The following is a 21,444-nucleotide window of genomic DNA, read 5'->3' as shown; positions in this document are numbered from 1 at the left end:
CCATGGGGATTCTCCAAGCAAGAATACTGGAATGGGTTGCCATGCCCTCCTCCAGGGGGTCTTCCCAACCCAGGTCTCCCGCATTGCAGGCGGATTCTTTATCTAGAGTCTGAGCCACCAGTGAAGCCCTTAAAAGGGACAAGTGAGGGGCTTACCTGGTGGTGCAGTGGTTAAGATCTTGCCTTCCAATGCTGGGGGCATGGGTTCGATCCCTGGTCAGGCTTTCACATGCCATGTAGCTGAAAAACCAAAACGTAAACAGAAGCAACATTGTAACAAATTCAATAAAAACTTTTTTTTAAAAAATTAACAATAAATTTTATTTAAACCAGCATATCTGAACTATTATCATTTTGACAGGAAATCAATGTAAAAAATTATTGAGATGTGTCATTCACTTTTTTATACCAAGTCTTCCAAATCTAGTGTGCGTTTTCCATTTAAAGCATATCTCAATTAGAACTAGATACATTTCATGAGTTCTGTAGACTCATGTGGATGTTCGGAAATATATTAGCACATATCTAGATGTAGCATGAACTCCATTTTGTAAATAAACATTATATGTTATCTAGTCCTCTACTGATGAATCGTAAGATCATTTCCTTCTTTTGCTCTTCAACCATGCTACAATGGTAACCTTGCACATACATAATTTTGCATATACGTAGGATGCACAGAGTCGGACACGTCTGAAGTGACTTAAAAGCAGCAGAAGCAGCAGCAGCAGCAGCAGCAGCAGATATAACTATACCTTCAAAATATACATGTAGAGTAATTTAGATAGATTTTGCCAAATTTCTCTTCATAGAAGTAGCGCCAGCTTATTTCTTCTAAAACAAAAGATATATTCTCCCTCCCCTTAAGTATAGTGTGTTATCACATTTTTTTATCTTTGCCAATCTAATAAGTGAAAAAATTAGTCCATCAGTATGGTTTTAATTTATATTTTTTTATTATGAGTAAATGAGAACATTTTTCATATATTTAAAAGTCATTTATGTTTCCTTTGCCCATTTTGCTATTTGGTTATAGACCTTTTCTTACTGATTAAAGAGAGTTTTGTATAAAGACAGTTCTTAGTCTATAATAGAAATATTTTTTTCTGAGTTTGTGGTTCATAATTGGACTTGGCTTAGGGTGGTTTTTTTATCCTGAAGAAATCTGTTTATTTTTACATATATTGAATGTGTCTTGTCTTTAATGGTTTCTGGATAAGGTACATTTTAATTTACCTTTATTTAAACCATGAAGATGAAGTGTCACAAAATTAAGGGCCTGGTCATAAGTTATCCAAACACCAAAAATTCCATATTCCCAGCAATAATTAAAAAAACTCCTCCAAGTAGACATCTTTAGTTAATATGTACCTTGCTTTGAACAAAATTCAGATTTAGGAAACAGATGAGTTCAAGGCAATCCTTCACTTATAAAGGGACACACAATATTCCTTTACATAATGAGCTAAGTAATTACCTATATTTAAATGTACAGCTTTCCAAGGGTTGTATAAGTGGGGGTTCACCTGTTGTGGCAGCAGCTACAAAAAACAAGTCCTGTATTGAGTGAAGTAATATTGATTGAGCACTCACTGTGTAATGAAAAGCCTGAGCTTTTGGGTATAACGGCCAAGTTGAATTTCCAGCTCTTTGGCTACATGCCCTTGAACGTGTCTTCTCACATCTTCAAGCCTAATTCCTCACTTAAAGAATGAAAATAATACCACAGAGTTTGCTCTGAGGATTAAATGAAAAACTGCTTATGAAGTTCTTAGCACTGCTGCTGCTGCTAAGTCACTTCAGTCGTGTCCGACTCTGTGGGACCCCAGAGACAGCAGCCCACTGGGCTCCCCCATCCCTGGGATTCTCCAGGCAAGAACATGGAGTGGGTTGCCATTTCCTTCTCCAAAGCATGAAAGTGAAAAGTGAAAGTGAAGTCGCTCAGTCGTGTCCTACTCTTAGCAACCCCATGGACTGCAGCCTATCAGGCTCCTCCGTCCATGGGATCTTCCAGGCAAGAGTACTGGAGTGGGGTGCCATTGCCTTCTCTTAGCACAGATCTCATGATAAAATGCTCTGGACATAATGGTGGTTTAGATTTAGCTGTCTTCTCTCCTCATTCTCCTATGGAGATTTAAAAAATTTATCCGTCTGCCATTTAATTAATTCAGCCACTCAGTGCCTTATTAAATAATTTACATAGTAGACCATCATTCATTCTATTACTTACTCACACATTCATTCATGCACTATCATTCATCTGAGCTCCTCGCATGGGCCAGGTCCTGGGCTAGCTCTGAGGACACAGTGGTGTCTACGGACCTGACTCAAGAGTTTTGAGGGTGGAGATTCAAAAGCTTCTCATTCATCCCACAAGAATAAACACCTGTTTGCACTATCTAGTGTGGCTCTGGATCCAATGGCTGCTAGTTTTAGTTCCATGACATTGTAAACTTCCTTTCTTTGTTCCTTTCTGTGTTTTCTTCTTCCCCTCCTCTTCCATTCTTCTCTTTTACCCTCTCTTCGCCCAGGACTCTACCCATGTCTCAGGCCCTTACTACTCCTACCAGAGTCCTTTGGTGATGACCAAGACAGATGACCACTCAAGACTCTGGAGTCAGACCAACCTGAGATGAATCTCAGCTCCTCTACTTCCTCAGTTCAGTTCAGTTGCTCAGTCATGTCTGACTCTTTGCAACCCCATGAATCGCAGCACGCCAGGCCTCCCTGTCCATCACCAACTCCCGGAGTTCACTCAGACTCACATCCATTGAGTCAGTGATGCCATCCAGCCATCTCATCCTCTGTCGTCCCCTTCTCCTCCTGCCCCCAATCCCTCCCAGCATCAGAGTCCTTTCCAATGAGTCAACTCTTCACATGAGGTGGCCAAAGTACTGGAGTTTCAGCTTTAGCATCATTCCTTCCAAAGAAATCCCAGGGCTGATCTCCTTCAGAATGGACTGGTTGGATCTCCTTGCAGTCCAAGGGACTCTTCAAGAGTCTTCTCCAACACCACAGTTCAAAAGCATCAATTCTTTGGCGCTCAGCCTTCTTCACAGTCCAACTCTCACATCCATACATGACCACTGGAAAAACCATAGCCTTGACTAGATGGACCTTTGTTGGCAAAGTAATGTCTCTGCTTTTCAATATGCTATCTAGGTTGGTCATAACTTTCCTTCCAAGGAGTAAGCGTCTTTTAATTTCATGGCTGTAGTCACCATCCACAGTGATTTTGGAGCCCCCAAAAATAAAGTCTGCCACTGTTTCCACTGTTTCCCCATCTATTTCCCATGAAGTGATGGGACCGGATGCCATGATCTTTGTTTTCTGAATGTTGAGCTTTAAGCCAACTTTTTCACTCTCCACTTTCACTTTCATCAAGAGGCTTTTTAGTTGCTCTTCACTTTCTGCCATAAGGGTGGTGTCATCTGCATATCTGAGGTTATTGATATTTCTCCCGGCAATCTTGATTCCAGCTTGTGTTTCTTCCAGTCCAGCGTTTCTCATGATGTACTCTGCATATAACTTAAATAAGCAGAGTGACAATATACAGCCTTGACGTACTCCTTTTCCTATTTGGAACCAGTCTGTTGTTCTGTGTCCAGTTCTAACTGTTGCTTCCTTACTTCCTAGTTAGGGACAAATCTGACCCTCTGATTCCCTCCTCTGTAAAACAGAGATAATAACATCGACTTTGTTCAAATGATTGAATTAAACAATGATGTCACCCGTTGGCAGCCAAGAAAACTTTACCAACCAGGGAGATATGATAATCAATCAGTGGAGCCTCTACATAGGCATTATTTTCAGTACTGTGTATTAGTCGCTCAGTCATGCCCAACTCTTTGGGACCCCATGAACTGCAGCTCACCAGGCTCCTCTGTCCATGAGATTTTCCAGGCAAGGATACAGAGTGGGTTGCCATTTCCTTCTCCAGGGGCTCTTCCCAACCCAGGGATAGAACCTGGGTCTCCTGCACTACAGGCAGATTCTTTACCAAATGAGCTAGACTGTGAAGACACGCAAAGAGCTAATGTGTCTTCCGGTCAGAAGCCATAACCCCGGGGGAGGTTCACAGTAAGTGCTCAGTAAGAAGAACTGCTATTAGCTGCTTTTCGCAAGGAAAGCCCCTCACTCCTGGGCACCAGCATTTCTCAGAAACCTGTGCTATTGGGCTAATGCTAGTTTATCTGGTTTTATTTGCAACTCCAATCTAGCATTCTATTTTTCCCCCTTTTTTGGCCTGGCTGGGAGGTTTGAGGGACCTTAGTTCCCCAGCCAGGGATCAAACCTGGGCCTTCAGCAGTGAAATAGCAGAGTCCTAACCACTGGATCTCCAGGGAATTCCCCTTTGTGGCTTGAAAGTCATTTAGTTCTGTGGTAAATTTTAATATAGGCTGGATATTAGCATATTCTAAGGAATGGGTAATAACCCAAGGAATTAATGTTAAATTTGTTAGAGATAATAGTAAGAAAATGTCCTAAATTTTCAGATATGTATATAAGAATTTAGGGGTGAAATGGTAGGCCTTCAGGTATTTGCGCTTTAACAATCAGAGGAAAAGAAGAAGAAAGCATATCCCCAGCCCATACCATTTACCATTAAAGCACTGATCTTTTACTACCTAATTTAAAAAAAAAAAGAGTAAAGCATATATGGCAAAATATCAATAATTATTGAATCAGGGGTTCATTTTACCATACTATAATTGATGTGTTTAGTAAGTTTTATAATAGAAAGGTTTAATATCTGTTCTTGACAAAGGAAGTATCAGTTTATGGAAGAAAAGGGGAAGGAAACTTACCTGCACGCAGTGTTTCCTTTTAGGCAGAGGGCAGGCAGCCCTGTCCTTAGCCAGGAGCAGAGCTTGCCAAGTGTAGGCTAAGTCACTAGATTGACATCTGCTTTATTCACAGGGCTTTTGCTAGGTGCCCTTGAGGAATTTACCTGGACTGGGGAGAAGGCTTATGGATAACTTACCCCTCCTCTACCCCAAAGAAAACAGGCACAGGTACCACACTGGAACAGCTAGGCCTCAGGCAAGGTTTCAAGAGTTTGCAGTCCTCTCCCTGCAAGTTCATTACAATTTTTTTTCTGTCACCTGTTTCATTCATAAAGGGGAGACAAGGCCAAAGGCCAAATCCAAGTTCTCCCAATTATTCTGTTCATAACTCAGGCCTGGTACCCTAGATCTTGGTTAATTTATTCCTAGTTCCCTCCACTCCCCACCGCCACACATTAGGTAGCCCCTTTCTTTCTTTTTTTTTTTTTTTAGGTAGCCCCTTTCATTAGTTCTCTTCCAGAGTTTCTTTTTGCCAGTATAAGCAAATGCACATATACATTCTCCATTAGACTTAAAATTAATAACAAAGCAAGCTGAAGCCAGAGAAAATTGCCCTGTTCCAAGTAAGGAGTGAAGTAAGGCTGGAAGTTGTTAGCATATAGATAGATGAGCTCTAGAGCCCATGGAGAAGAATAAGAAGGGGAGGAAAAGGAGAGAAAGAAAAGGGACTTTAGAGTCAGCCAACGGAAAAATGCAAAGAAGTGGAAAGAAAAATCCAGAGAGAATATTTTAAGAAGAGAGGAGTAGTCAATTGTGTTACCTGCTCTGAATATGTGAATACATCGGCATGAACCACCCTGGAATGTAGCCACGTTAAAGAGGGAGTTAGCAGTAAAATAAATGTTCTGATCCTACTTTTGCAAAATTGATATGTATATATACATGTTCAGTGAGTAGAAAGTGGTCTAGAAGACTTTAGAAAGGGTGGACTAATGGGAACCCCAGGTGAGTTTTGTTTGTGGAAAGAAGTGGCTTTTTGACTTAGCACACTTCAGCTTTGTTTGCATTTTTTTACCGCAAGGATGTATTCTTGTGGTAAATTAAAAAAAAATTGTAAAAGGGAGAAACTACTGTTTAAAACCATCTATATACAAATTTTCTGAGGCTGTAGAGAAAGTGATTAAGAGCATTGGCTTCAGAATCTAATAAATGCAAGTTTAATCCCCAGGTATATCCCATGAACAAATTAACCTTTCTGAACCTCAGTTTCCTCCTCTGCAAAATAATTATAGTGATAATCACTTCAAAGGATTGTAAGAAGAATACAATATCATACAGAAAAGGCTCAATTAATATTAGTTACATATAATATATAATAACATATAATATTTGTTATATACATTGTTGGGCTTCCCTGGTAGTGAGTGTGTTAGTTGTTCAGTCAGGTCCGACTCTTTGTGACCCCATGGATTGGAGCCCACCAGGCTCCTCCGTCCATAGGATTTTCCAGGCAAGAATAATGGAGTGGCTTGCCATTCCCTTCTCCAGAGGATCTTCCTGATCCAGGGATCAAACACAGGTCTCTCACATTGCAGGCGGACTCTTTACCATCTGAGCCACTAGGGAAGACTTCCTGGTAGCTCAGCTGGTAAAGAATCTGCCTGCAATGCAGGATTTGGTTTGATTCCTGGGTTGGGAAGATCCCCTGGAAGAGGGCATGGCAACCCACTCCAGTATTCTTGCCTGGAGAATCCCATGGATGGAGGAGCCTGGCGGGCTCCAATCCATGGGGTCACAAAGAGTCAGACACGACTGAGTGACTAACACAGCACACACAGCACATATACATAGTTAATAAAATAGCTATGACTAGATTGAACCAGTCAATCAGATGTATTCATTTGGACCACATTACTTGGGTCCCTCTAGAACTGCTGTCACTGAAACGCATTTTGTGCATCATGATTTGGTTGTTAAAAGAAATGGTGATGTGAGTTCAGCCAGTGTTATCTCTTGCCAGGACCCATCCCATAGACCCACCTACTGTACCAGGGAGCCCCCGAGGGGCCTGAGTCTACCCAGGGACCGAGCAAGATGATCCTCAGCAGTATTTCCAAGTGTTATTGTATTTTCTCTCATTCTCGTCAGTTTCTGTTTGTTTCACAATGCACATGATATATCAGTTCCTCAATGCATCTGTGTAAATATAAACAAAAATACCTGTATTGGGGAGTTCAGTGATTTTTTACCCATGGAAGGCTAATAAAGTTTGGAAAGCAGTGTCTGCTTGAGGAGTTCTGTCGGGATCAAGGTTACAAAAAGCTGCATTCCTTCCAAGGATTTGGTTTACTGTTTCAATAAATACAATCAGTCCTGTCACTGAACGCCTTTCCTTCTTAGCTTTGGCTGCTAGAAACCTGAGAGCCAGATTCCGAACCCAGCCCTACTTACAGAATGCCTGTGGGTGGTATTCTGAAGGCTGTGGTTCTGAGCACGACTGGAACCACATCTCCAGTGTTTACATCCCACTGAGTGAACTTGGGCAAGTGACTTAACCTCTCTGCATCTCTGTTTCCTCAATGTGAAATAATTATAGTAGTAATCACTTGGTAGGATTATTATAAAGAGTAAATGAGGTGGGACTTCCCTGCCGGTTCAGTGGTGAGGACTTCGCCTTCTTAAGAAGCTAAGATCCCACATGCTTCGCAGCCAAACAACCAAAACAGAAACAATATTGCAACAAATGCAATAAAGACTTTTTAAATGGTCCACAGCAGGACTTCCAAGGTGGTACAGTGGATAGGAATCGCCTGCCAGTGCAGGAGATGTTGGTTCCATCCTTGGTCCAGAAGATCCCACATGCCGCAGAGCAACTAAGCTCCTACGTTGCGTCTACTAAGCCCAACGCATCAGGAGCCCATGCTTCGCAACAAGAGAAGCCACCTCAATGAGAAGCCTGTGAACTGCAAGGAAGAGTAGCCCCCACTCGCCACAATTAGAGAAAGCCCATGTGAGAAAACAGACCCATCGCAACCATTAATTAATTTCTTTAAATGGCCTACATTTAAAAAAAAAAAAAACCTTAAAAAAAGATTAAATGAGGTGATGCATGTAAATCATTTAGAACAATGCTCTGAAATAGTAAGTACTCACATATTATTTTTGTTATTGTTATTAGTTCTCATTCCATGATTTCTTTACCCTTGCTTTTCTTTAGCCCTACTTCTGCTACTCTTTATGTATTTCAGTAAGGCACTTAAAATCCTTTTTGAGGGGAAACGGTATAATCGGCAAACAACTGTGCAAATTTTTTTTCTTAATATGCCAAGCACTGAGTTAGGTGCTTGAAGAATACAAAGATAAAGGAGAGATTGTTTCTGCCTTCAAGGAAATGCTCAGTCTATGGGGGAAGCCATACATACAAATAGCCATGAACCAAGTACAGGATATGGGAAGCCGTGCCAGAGAGATGTGCAAATGCCATGAGGACGTGAAACAGCTGAGATCCGTGAAGTCTTCCTGGAAGAGGTGGCATGGGAGCTTTGCTGCCTGGGAGACAAGGATGATAGAGCAGAGATTCCAAGTGGAGGGAGCACTTGATAATCTAAGGCACACTCTTCAGGATTGATGGTTATGGTAGATACTCAATAAATCCCTGCTCTTTTTTTTTTTTTTCTTTGTTTTTTTTTGTTTGTTTGTTTTTAAGTTTATTTATTTATTTGGCTGCACCGGCTGTTAGTTGTGACACATGGGATCTTCAATCACTGCAGCACACAAGATCTTTGAGTTACACCAAGTGGGATCTAGTTCCCTGACCAGGAATTGAACCCCAGGCCCCCTGCATTGGGAGCACAAAGCCTTAGCTACTGGACCATCAGGCAAGTCCCCAAATCCCTGGGTTTGAATATTTGATTCAACTGGCATGAAAAGAGGGAAGAAGAGAATAGGGCAAAGACCAAGAGCACCCCTTTTTCAAGGGAAGTGAAAAAGAACAGGAATAGAACCAAATCCTCTGAGGTGAGAAGATAAAGTTGCCTGCCAGGCCAGGAAACACTGGTGTGAAAACCAGATTCAAGCAGCTGCTCTGAGAGAGGAGCGGATGGAAGATTTGGGTAGGACATAGGAGGGGTCTTCTGCCTGGATCTGTCTGCTGTGCAGAGCAAATACTGTAAGCCCTTAACATTTCCTTTCAGGCTCAGAGATAGAACTTTTCTTTCATTGTGTGGCTTTCAACTTCAGGCCTTCCAGAACCACTTTCAGGCATAGTCTTTTAAGGTGTCCTGTCATCTCTAAGCGGAGTAATCCCAGATAACTTGACCACACACTCCCTGCCTGAGAGTCTAAACATGAGAAGCCTATTCACAGTTAAACCCCTGCCCCAAAGGTCCCTAAGAAGGGACAGAGGGTGGGAAGCAAAGTAGAAAATATACAGTTGGGCACAACTGGCTTTTAATTCTAGCTTGTGTGTGTGAGTGCGTGTTTAGTCACGTCCAACTCCTTGCGACCTCATGGACTGCAGCCCGCCAGGCTCCTCTGTCCGTGGAATTCTTCAGGCAAGAATACTGGAGCGGGTAGGCATTCCCTTCTCCAGGGCATCTTTCCAACCTAGGGATCAAACCCACATCTCTTGCATCTCCTGCATTGGCAGGCAGGTTCTTTACAAGATGTCAATCCCAGTCAGCCCTGGCTTCTTCCTCTTTAAAATGGGGATATGAAAGTTGGCCTCAGAGGCTTGTTTGGAAGGATCACAGGGCACAATGTACATTTGCCTGGAATTCAGTAGGCACAAAGATCATCTCTGAGCTCTTTCCATTCCTGAAAACTAATAAGCTACCCTTATTAAGCACCTCCACCTTGTCAGGCACGGTGTAAAGTGCTTCATTTGTGTCCCCGTTTACTAATAAGGCCCACAGTGCTGCAAGGTGAGCTCATAACCTTCCTTCTGCCCTTGGAGATAAAATCTCCTGAAGTGGTCAACTTCTGTAACACCTGTGTCCTCAGAAAGTCTGATATCGCTCAGGGCTAAACTCAACTAAGCCATTGTTTACAGAAGGTTAGTGATGATTCGAGGCAGTCCAATCACCTTCTTTCCCTAGAAAGAGCAGAGTAGGTAATATCTATGTAGACTTCATGTAAAAAGTTTACAGCTTCATTTTCCTTTCTGAGTCAACATTTCCTTCCTTCTGTTTTTTTAAGGTAGTGTCTCCCAAGTTGACTGCTCATTGGAATCACCTGGGGAGGTTAAAAAACTGCCTCCCTCCTCAAGAGACTGTGATATATAACACATGGTCTGGAGTGAACCTACACCTCTGGATCTTTTTAATTCCTGGGTATGCCAATGTGCAGTTAATGTGAGAACCACTGTCCTAAATCTTCAAGTTAAAAAATTATCTATCTACTTTCCACCTTAATAAATACATTTTTAAAACAAAAATGAAATGTCCATTTATGTATTGTTCTGCTACATGCTTCTTTTCACCCAACAATATGTCATGGATCATGTTCCTGGTGGGTGCGTATAAAATTAGCTCACACCTTCTAGAGGCTGCAGGATATTTGATTGTAGGAAGGTACAATAAAGTATTTAATCAATTTGTTGGAACTGGACACTTAGGTTGCTTCCACTTTTTCACTATTACAAAAAAACATGCAGGAGACATGTTTGCACACATTGTACAAACATTTCCATTTGTAAGATTCACAAAATGGAATTGCTTAATCAGAGAACATAGTATGTAGAGAAGTATTTATATACTTATGTATTTCTCTTGGGTTTTAGTAAATGAATGAAGGAAGCACTTCGTGTTGTCATTTGCTAGTTACACGCAGAGAATTGCGGCTGAAGTGGCTTCTGAGTCCTTTAAGGGACAGGACCGCTCAGCCCTTTGAGGGCACTGAGGACTGGCTGGGCTAACCAAAACCATGGCCACCTCTGTGGCTGTATTTCAGCTTTTCTGTCTGAGGCGGGAGGTGGCCAGGGGCCAGAATTTTCATTCCTTTTCCTTCAGGGTGTCTTTTGATGTGCTGGCCCATATCCTAGGAAGTGGGAAGCAGTGCGGGGGGCTATTGGGAGACATGGAACGTGGCAGTCAGAAGCAGGCAGCACTGGTTTTGTTGGAAGCTCGGCTCGGTCCACAAGGGCAGGGCCTGCATGAGATGGAGGGTCAGGGACCCGCACAAACAGAGCCAGGCCCGAGTCTCCACAGGGCCTTGCACGGAAGTGAGAAATAACTCTCCTTTGTCCTGGCCTGCCCTACTAACCACTGTCTGAAACAAAACTTGGGCTTCCGTAGCGGCCACCTTGGAGGGCAAGGGGAGCCGACTGGGGCCCGTCCTGAGGATCAGGAAAGATCAGAAGGATGCCTTGGCCGACTTTAGAGCCAGCTGGTAAACAGATAAACAACAGGGACTGGGGGATTGCACAAGAGAGTCGGAGGCAGGAGTTGCCCAATCGGTCCTCAGACTCACAGTCAAGGTGAGGGGTGTGAGTTCACATCCCGGCACTACTGCTGACCGTTGGTTGGCAGCTGACTGAGTAGAGGCCTGGGATGAGCCTGTCCTCTCTGAGAACCTCTTTCCTCATCTGGAAAATAGAGTCCACACTTATTTCATCTTGAGTTGCTGTGAGAAATGAAGGAACAGAGGCAAAGGCATTTAGCACTGTCCCTGGCACACAGTAGGTGCTCAATAAATAATAGCTGCATTATCAGTGGATTAGGGAGTCATGCAAGAAAGATAGGGACCAGTATCCTACAGGGAAGTCACCTTGTGGGGCCTGGAATCAGGCTTGCAAGGCACAGGGAAGCAAATTCCAGCCGCTGCTACTGGGCGGAGGGGATAAACTGTCCCGAACAAAGGGCTGCACCTTCAGCCCAGGATTCTAGGATGTGGGCCCAGCATGGAGCCCCATCTGTATTTCTGCGGCCCTGACTGTGTGCTTCACAGGCCACTGCCCTCAACCTCCGGGAAACTGTGAGGAGACCCCTGGGGCCTGGTGGACCTGCAGCCCTGGCCATGGCCCTGAGGGAGAAGGGGGTCGGGGCTAGGAGGGAGGCTGTAGAAAATGTAAATGGTGTGATGAGGAGTGGCTCCAGCCGTCTGGCACTCCCCGGAGCTGGCAAGAGCCCGGAGAAGGAGCCCCAGGCCCCGGGCGCCTTTTGTCCCAGGGCTTGGCTATGTAAAAGCTGGGGGAAGGGGCAAGAATTCAGGGAACTTGTCCATTCACAGAGCCCCCGCTGCCAGCAGGTGCGAGATGGGGGAGGGAGTCGCGGACTCCAGCGGCCTGGAAGGTTTAGAAATGAGAATTTACAACTCAGCATGCAGTGGACAGCAAACAGATTCCTTGGGTTCCAGTCTCTGAGGCTGTGAAACTTCAGGCCAGCCAGACTCCATCCTGCTTAAAATTGAGGCCAGCTACTGGTTCCCTGCCCCCCAGCCGGTCCTTCCAAACTCAAACTCCCAAGTCATTCTTTCCCCAAAATCCCACTTTCCAATCTGCTTCGCCAGCCCTACTTACAAGGCTGTTAGATTTTCTCAGGTTTTTTGTTTGTTTTTACTATTCGATTCCTCTCTGGTTGCTTGGGGTTCACAGTTTCCCCAAAGCACCGTATTCAAGCATGAGATAGCGCCTGGACCGAAGTCCTAGAAAAACCAGTGTCGGGAGAGGAAGGAAGCCTGGGTCTGAGCCCTGCTCTGCCCTTAGGAGCTAAGTGAGCTCCAGGCAAGTTACTAACCTTTCTGAGCTGCTGTTTTCTATAGTAAAAAGGAATACTGTTTGTTTCTGGTTCTCAAAGTTTCTGTACAAATTAAGTGCTGAGTTAATGTTTAGGGAGCTATCAGCACAACGCCTGACACAGAAAAGGGATTCAATGAATATTAGGTTATTCCCCTTAATAACAGTAGACAAGTAAGGCCAAAGGCCAAAACTCCCTGCAATATTGTTTCAATTTGTATTTCCCTGTTACTAGAGAGATTAATCTTCTTTTTATACATTTATTGACCATTTGTATTTCCTATGTGGATTGTCTGTTATCCATTTTTCTTTTTTGTTGTTGCTGTTTTTGATTTAACAGTTGATGGGAGATCTTTAAGTTTGATTTAACAGTTGATGGGCATCACTGACTTGATGGACATGAGTTTGAGCAAGCTCCAAGAGTTGGTGATGGACAGGGAAGCCTGGTGTGCTCCAGTCCGTGAGGTCACCAAGAGTCGGACACAACTAAGCAACTGAACTGGGAGATCTTTATGCATTCTGGAATTCTTTGTTATACAATTTGCAATTTTTTTCTTTTTGTCTGTCACCTGCTTTTGGCTTTTAGGTGTCTTTCAACATACAAACTCTTTTTCTTTCTACACAGGGTAGAAATCTGCTCTCAGGGGCTGGTTCTCTATAGACTGATTTACTTGGTTTGGGGGCCTCACTAACGCCCTTTGGCCAGTATCCTCCCCAGGGCTTTCTCAGGCCCTCCATTGTCCTCTAAATGGAACATGAAAACCTGCCTCTTGTGCTGTTTAGGGATCCTGCTGGATCACAGTTCTATCCCAAAACGTACACACTCCGCCCCCTACTGGTTTCTAGAAGAATCACATCTTTCTTTTACTGGTGTGATTTGGGGGAACTCCAAATTCTAACTGAGAAATCAGTGGTGGAATGAGAATTTGGATCCTCCATTAACCCTCCTTGGGGCCCAGGACTGAATCTAGACGTCTCCATCCCTCACCATCCCAGCCAGCTGCCCAAATTCACATTAAGTGACCACTTAACTGATACATTTCTGAGAAGCTGGGCATAAACCTAATTTGATGGATTAGATTTTAATGCACTAAAAAAGAAGGAAATTAATGTTGTGAAGTCAACTAGCTCATATATTGGGCATTTACCATGTGCCATTTGCTGTGTTAACTACTCTACTCGAAGACCCTATTTAATATTCTGGACAATAAAGAAAGCTCAGATTTCTTCATTTTATAGACACAGAGACTGAATTCAGCTCAAGAGATTTTTATTCAGCTTGGCCAAGGTCACCAGCTGGAAGGCTGCCAGACTGAGGAAATAAACATAGGAGCCTAGTTAAAGTTAAATTTCATATAATTATTTATTGAGACTATTTTCTTTAGTATAGCAAATATCAAATATTTCATGCAATATTTTGTCTGCCAATCCTATCCAGATGGTAAGGGGGCGGGGAATGTGGACTGGAATCCAAGTTGCCTGATTCTCTGGCCTTCCAATTATAAGACCCCGGAATTCTTCAGAAAGGGAAGATACCTCCTGTACTGACACTTGGACTCCATCTCAACACACTACCTGTATGGAAGTGGGGGAAGTAAGTCGATCAGTTGTGTCTGACTCTTTGCGACCCCACAGACTATCCAGTTCATGAAATTCCCCATGCCAGAATACCAGAGTGAGTAGCCTTTCCTTTCTCCAGTGGATCTTCCTGACCCAGGAATCGAACTGAAGTCTCCTGCATTGCAAGGCAAATTCTTTACCAACTGACCCACAAGGGAAGCCCCGTATGGAAGAGCAGCCTTCTTAAAAAGCATCCTCACCCTCAAACCCCCACTCCTCTGACTTTTGAGAGCACTTGTGTATATATCCAGCTTGTAAATTTAGATGCCACATTCAAATGTCTTATAGCTTCCAATATTCTTAGTAAGTTTTACATTCATTCAATCAACATCCAATACACCCATTCAACTCCTTGACAAATATTTATTGTTTGAGGGCTTGTCCTGCCAACCAGGACTAGAAAAATGAATTAGACAAATTAGACTCAGCCCCTGTCCTTGAGGAGCTCCTGTTTCACCGCAGGAGACTGACAAGTAGACACAATAGGGCGGGTGATGGTTGGGGTGGGCTATGATAGACCGAGATTTGCTCCAGAAGCAGAGGGGCTTAGGGTGGGAGCAACCAGATACAAAACCCAGGAGATCAGCTTCAGGGTGAATAGTTTTGTTTTCCTCTGGAGGAGGAAACAAAAGATAATAAACTTTAGCCAGTGGTTAAAATCTGCAGCAAAAGATGAATTCAGATGAAGAAGAACATGAGAACTTGGGCTCCAGAGCCGGACGTCCTCATTACATTCAAGTTCTCTGGCTTACTAGCCATGGGACCATGACCATGTAACCAAACCATCCTCTCCTTGCCCAAGTTTTGACTTCTCTGAAATGGGGGAAACAACATGGTCTACCTCATTGGTTTGATGCACAGGTTAAATTAAATAATCCATATAAAATGCCTAATGCAGCTCCTGAAATGTAGTGAGTATGCATGAAGTTAACATCAAGTATTTTCCCCTTCTACCCTTAAGATCTTCCCTTAAGCCTACAAACAAGTTATAGTATCTTACTTTGACTCCATATTTTCCTCTAACTACTGGTGTATTTAATGTTCCTTTTTTAGGGCATAACTCTTTGAAAGAATTGCCTGTAACCCCCACTTCTATTTTTATTACCTCCTTCTCTTTCCTGAACCCACTCCATGGAGCCTGTTTTTGTCAAGGTCACTGACAAGCTCCACAATGCAAGCCCAGTGGGCAATTCTCATCTCACTTGCATCCCTTCAGCAGTCTTCAGTGCAGCTGGTCCAGCCGTGCTTCTGGAAGGGCTTGCTTTCCTTGGCTTCCAGGACCCCAGGCTCACCTGGTTCTACCTCCCTCCTGCTCCTTCTCCAACTCAGTAGCTGGCTCTCCCTCTCCCTCTCCAGGTTCTACAACTGCATGTGGGATTCCCATCGAGCTCAGTCCTCTGACCTCTTCTTTCAATCTACATTCACTCCTTAGGTGATCTCTTGCAATCTGCTGATTTAAAATCCTGCCTTTCTTCTAATGACCAAACATCTAGAGCCCCCAGTTCAGACATCTTCCTGAGCTCCAGACTCAAACAGCCAATTGCATAAATAACGTAACCATTGAGGACTTCCCTGGGGGTGCCGTGGATAAGAACCCACCTGCCAAAAAAAAAAAAAGAACCCACCTGCCAATGGAAGGGACATGAGTTCGATTCCTGGTCTAGGAAGATTCCACCTGCCACAGGCAACTAAAGCCCACGTGCCACAACTACTCCGAGTGCTACAACTATGGAAGCCCATGTGCTGAGAGCCTGTGACTCCACAAGAGAAGCCACCACAGTGAGAAGCCCGAACACCACAATGACAAGTAGCCCCCTCACTGCAACTAGAGAAAGCCCACGCGTAACAACGAAGACCCAGTGCAACCAAAAATAAATAATTTTAACAAATAAAAAATTTAAATAATTTTCTAAAAAATCACCATTGAGTATTCAACAGGCATCTCAGATTTAACCTGTTGATACACAAACTCTTGAATTAACCACCCACTCCCCACCCAGAATCTGTTCTTCCCAGAGTTCCCCATCTCAGTAAATGCTACCATCGTTCATTCTGATGAATCACTCAATTCCTCTTTCTCTCATTCCCTACATCCACATTTCCTGTTGGCTCTACTTTCAAAATACATCCCCAATTCAATAGTTGTCACTTTCTCTAAAGAAAGATTTCTCAGCTTCGGCACTTTGGATATTTTTTTTAAAAGCATTTATTTATTTATTTGTGCTGAGTCTCAGATGCAGCACTTGGGATCTTTAGTTGTGGTCTTTAGTTGCATGCATGTGAACTCTCAGCTGAGGCATGTGGGATCCAGTTCCCTGACCAAGGAATGAACCCAGGCCCCCCTTCATTGGGAGTGTAGAGTCCTAACCACTGGACCACCAGGGAAGTCCCACTTTGGACATTTTGGAACAGCTAATTCTTTGTTATAGGGAGCTGTCCTGTGCATTATTGTAGGATGCTTACCAACATCCCTAGTGTCCACCCAGTAGAGGCCAGTAGCATCCCCCTGGTAGTGACAACCAAAAATGTCTTGAAATACCAGATTTGCCTCCTAGCTGGCTCCCTATTTCCGTTTCATCTCCCTCAGAATCCTCATGGCTCCTTCCCTCATTTCACTCATGATTGCTCTTTAAACCTGCCAGAGAGGGACTTCCCCGGTGGTCCGGTGAAGACTCCGCATTCCCAAAGCAGGGGTATGGGTTCGAACCCTGGCTGGGGAACTAACGCAGCATGACCGAGAAAGAAAGAACGAACCTGCCAGAGAGGCCTTCCTTGACCACTCTCTCCCAAGGAGCACTGCCACCCCAGTCCCTCTCTGTCCCCCACACCCTGTGTGATGGACACAGAGACTTGCAGCCCCGAGTTCCTTCCTTCAGGAAGGACTATAACCCCAGCTGCTCCGAGTACAGTCATCAGACAGCCTTGAGCTGTCAGTCCCTTTACTAATCGGCTCACCCACAGAGTGGGCTCGCCCAAGGTCATGACCTTCCCTAGGTGGCCCACATCCAGGAAAGGAGTGGGGCCAAGTGGAACGGAGGTGACGCAGATGGGCCCTTTTAGCTCTGGAGCTCCCCGCGGAGTCTGCTGAGCCTGTCATTGGAGCTGCTTCTCAGCTTGATTTCCACCTCTGCCCAGTCTTGCTCCCTTCCACTCACTTCCTCAGAGGTGATTCTAGAACATTTTGAGGTGCTAAACATCTCAAGGTGTGTGTCCCACAGGATTCAACCTGTGACACCTGCTAGAGTTTTCTTAACACTCTGGCATATCTAACATCATTTTTCTTTTCTTTTTTGGTTTATTATATGCATCTGTTTCAGGTCTTGAAGACAGGGACTTTGAAACGGCTGTATCTCTAGCACATGAAACAATGCCTTGCACATACAGAGTAGGTGCTCAGTAAATATTCATTGAATACTGAATGAATTATCATTTTTGTCAGTCTCAGCTCATCACTCCTTTAAGACTACTCTACATTCAGGGAGTCCTTGAGCGATTTCTAATATGAAAGCTTCGACTTTCTAACAGACGTACAGCTCAGGGGATAAATCTTTCTGAAATGATTTCCTTCTGGAGCGGAGACAGGCCCAGATGGTTTTGGATCTAAAAGATCTACTGCAGGGCTCTGCTTGCTAACAGCTTTATCCCTTCTGCTCTGTCCTCCTTTTGTCTGGGAACACATTTAACAGGCTGGCTCGGGAGGAAGCTGCCATGAGCCTTTGAACCAGCTACACCGAGGGCTGTTTTGACCTGGTCAGCCCACAGGACAAATTTCAGATTGAGAGGCTATTTTTGAGTATTTTTACACACTGTTTCATCTTTTTCAAGAGTGCCCACATTGCTCAGTAATTTCCCAGGATGGCCATGAGTTCACTTTTCCATCCTAATTTTATATACAGGCAAACTGTGGTCAGAAGAGTCACTTCATTCGTTCCAGAACTGTTTACTGAACACCCCTGTGCCACGCACTGGGCTGGGTATTACAGGACATGAGGATGAATAGGCAGACTGGCAGGGAGACAGGAAGGAAGAACTCTGTCTGTTACTGAGGTGTGAACCAGGAGCTGAGAGGGTCAGAAGATGAAGGAAGTAGTTTTTTCTGTATTGAGAGACAACCTCTGGGAAGGTTATACTGTGCCAGTCACATTTTTTAAAAAAAGAACCCACTTTAAACATGCAGGCTCTTTAGTTCAAACTGTCTTTTGCTCTCACCATTCCTAGTATTCCTAATTCCTACAGATTCTAATAATTTTAAATAGATATACACTCATGCACACACAAATATGCTTTTTTTTCAAACAAAATATGAAATATGCCATCTTTTAAAATTACTAATATTTTGGCTATATCCAAGGATATTCATTGCAACATTCTATGTAATATCAAATATCCAGCAATAGGAAACTGGATGAATAATTTCTCTATACAGTGGAATATTATGCAGTGGGAAGAAATGAGGCGGGTTTGTGTGGTATGGAAGCATCTCCAAGGTTTACTATGAAACCTAAAAAGCAAGCTTCAAAAGGAAAATGTAGGGGTGTGTGTGTGTGTGTGTGTGTGTAAAAAATAATCACACATATAAGTTTGCCTATGCATGAAACATTTTTGTAAAGATTCCTAAGAAGGTGTGAACAGTCATTTCCTCTGGAGCAGGAAAAATAAACATATTACTTTTCACAATATGCCCTATCCTATGTGGACATTTTTTATCATGTGTGTTTTAAAATTTTCAATTAACCTAGAATTTAAAATGAATGAGACAATATAACATGGGCATTTCTCCCACGTTGCTATATAGCATTTAGCTCTGATCACGGCCAGGTCCTTTTTAGATACTTGCACAGAGCTCTCTGATGTCAGAATGATTATCATCCCACTTCACAGAGAAGCAAACTGAGGCAACTTGCCCAAGGTCAAACAGATATTAAGTGGTAGAGCAGGGATTTGAATCCACATAATCTGGCTCAGAAGTCCATGTTCTGAACCACTGTGGCCATGTAGCCTCTCTCACCCTTGTTAAGGGCTGCAAAGTATATTCCACAAAGTGATTATGTCAAACTTTTCACATCCTTTCCTTCTCTGGTAGGAATTCTGTTTGTTTCTAGGGTTTTGCTGTCACCCTACCACTCTGCAGAAACATCTTCCAGACTAACCCTTTGTGCTCCTGTATCCATAGGAGAAGTCCTGGGAGTGAAACCACGTCATCGTCTGAGGCTTGGTACTTATTACCAAATTAATTACCTTTTTTTTTTTCCCTTTAACCAATTTGTCTCCCTTTGTCTTTGTATGAGAGTGAGAAAGCAGCCCCAAGACTGGCAGTCGTCGTAGTAAACAGTATGAGACAGAGGCCCTTGTGAGGTCAGGGACTGTCTTGCTCAACTTTGTTCAACAAAGATTTACTGTGTCCTTACAGAGTGCTTCTGGACAATGGTGAACACAGTGGACGTGGTGCCTGCAGCTGACAGTCTGTGGAGAGAGGCATGAATGAACTAAACACACAAAATGAAAATATAATACCAAGCTTCAATAAGTGCCTTAAGGAGAAAAAATAGGGTGTTATGGGAAGGAATAAGAGTCCTTCTTGGAGAGAAGGAGGTTGGAGAGGACTTTTCTGAGACATTACAGTGGAGACAGAAGGAAGAGGAGAAATTAACAGCAGGGGACAAGGTTGTCTCTTGGTGCCTTAAAAGTTTAGAGTGGATAGTGGAGCCAGGGTGCTAGAGACTTTGGAACCATTGAAGGGTTTTAAGCAAGGTGTTGATCTGTTTTTGGCAGTCTCCCCTGGCTGTCATGTAGGAGCTGGATTAGAACAGCAGCAAGAATCCAACTGGAAAAACCAGTTAAGACATTTCTGCAAACAGGAAAGAGATAAATGTGGTTAGACTAAGGTGATGGAGGAGGAAGCTATAGATTAAGAGTTTTAGAAGACATATCGATTGACTACAATGTGTGGACCTTATTTGGGTCTTTATTTCTTTTTAAATAGTAAAAAAAAAAGAAAAGGAAATATCACAGTTACAATGGGAAATTTTAACAGAGGTATCTGATATTAAAAAATTATGTGTTTAAATTTTAGGTGTTTCATTAGGTTTCCACTACCCTACTTCAGGATTAAAGTGCTGGAAATTATTTAAAAGATAATTTCGAAATATAAACAGAAATATTAATGAATGCTGTGATGTATAGAGCATTTTGTAAAGTTTAAAGTAATAAACAGTGTTAAGGGGCCCTGGGACAAACACCAAACCAGAATACCTTTGAGAGTGAAAGGCGACGAGAGCTGTAAACAGGGGTTTTCCTAGCAGGTTGAGGTTGTTTGCCTTGATACTTCGGTTGCCTTATTAATTTTTCAGAAACTGTCTCCTGACATGTTTATTTTTTTTTTGATTTTCGAAGTAACAAAGACATACTTAGGAAATCACACTTGAGACTAAGTCATGCTCTTGCCACGTCTAGAAATCACTTAGTTTTCTTCTCTCCCCTTTTCTCCATCATGAGTCGGATGGCCCTCTCTATGGCTCTGAGACGGCGGTTTTCAGTGCTGGGGGCAGGGGGGTGAGACAAGGCTAGGGTTTTGCTCCTCTCCACCCTCACCGTTCAAGGGACATTTGGCAATGTCTGGAGACAGTCTTGGTTGGCACAACTGGATCTGGGGTAGTGCTGCTGGAATCTAGTGAGTAGGAGCCAGAGATATGGCTCAGCATCCTACCATACACAGGACAGTCTCTCTACTCTGCCAAGAAAGAACTACCAGGCCCCAAAAGTCAATAATGCCGAAGCTGAGAAACCTTGCTGTATGATTCCTTTGTCATAGCACTTCACAAAGACAAGTGATACTGTCCGCTGGTTGACCTTTCCAGCTAGACTGTCAACTCCAAGAAGACAGGTGATACGTGTATCTTGTTGAGTGTTTGGAATATAGTTGACACTTAAGGACTGAAGGAAGAGGGGAAGGTACATCTAGCTTCAAACTTAGGGCCCTGGGAGATCATGCTGCTCATCATCAGCCAGTTGACAAGCATTTCATTCATTCAACATTTAACAAATATTTATTAAGCACTTACCTCACACCTAGTAGCAGTGTTTGAGGTACTGGGATAACATCAATGAGCAAGACAGAGTTCCTGCTCAATGAAATGTATTCTTATAAAGGAAGACAAACAATAAAGCAAAGAAACAAGATGATTTCAGACAGGGATAACTATCATGAAGACAATAAAAGTGTATTGTAATAGTGAATGTCGGAGCAAGGATAGCATATTCTAGGTAGAGTGAGCAGCTGACATCCTATTGAACTAATGATGAGAAT

This window comes from Bos taurus, chromosome 10, assembly GCF_002263795.3.
Source record: "Bos taurus isolate L1 Dominette 01449 registration number 42190680 breed Hereford chromosome 10, ARS-UCD2.0, whole genome shotgun sequence".
NCBI classification, from domain to species: Eukaryota; Metazoa; Chordata; class Mammalia; order Artiodactyla; family Bovidae; genus Bos; species Bos taurus.
The sequence above is the reverse complement of the archived record's forward strand: the minus strand, read 5'-3'. Positions refer to the sequence as shown.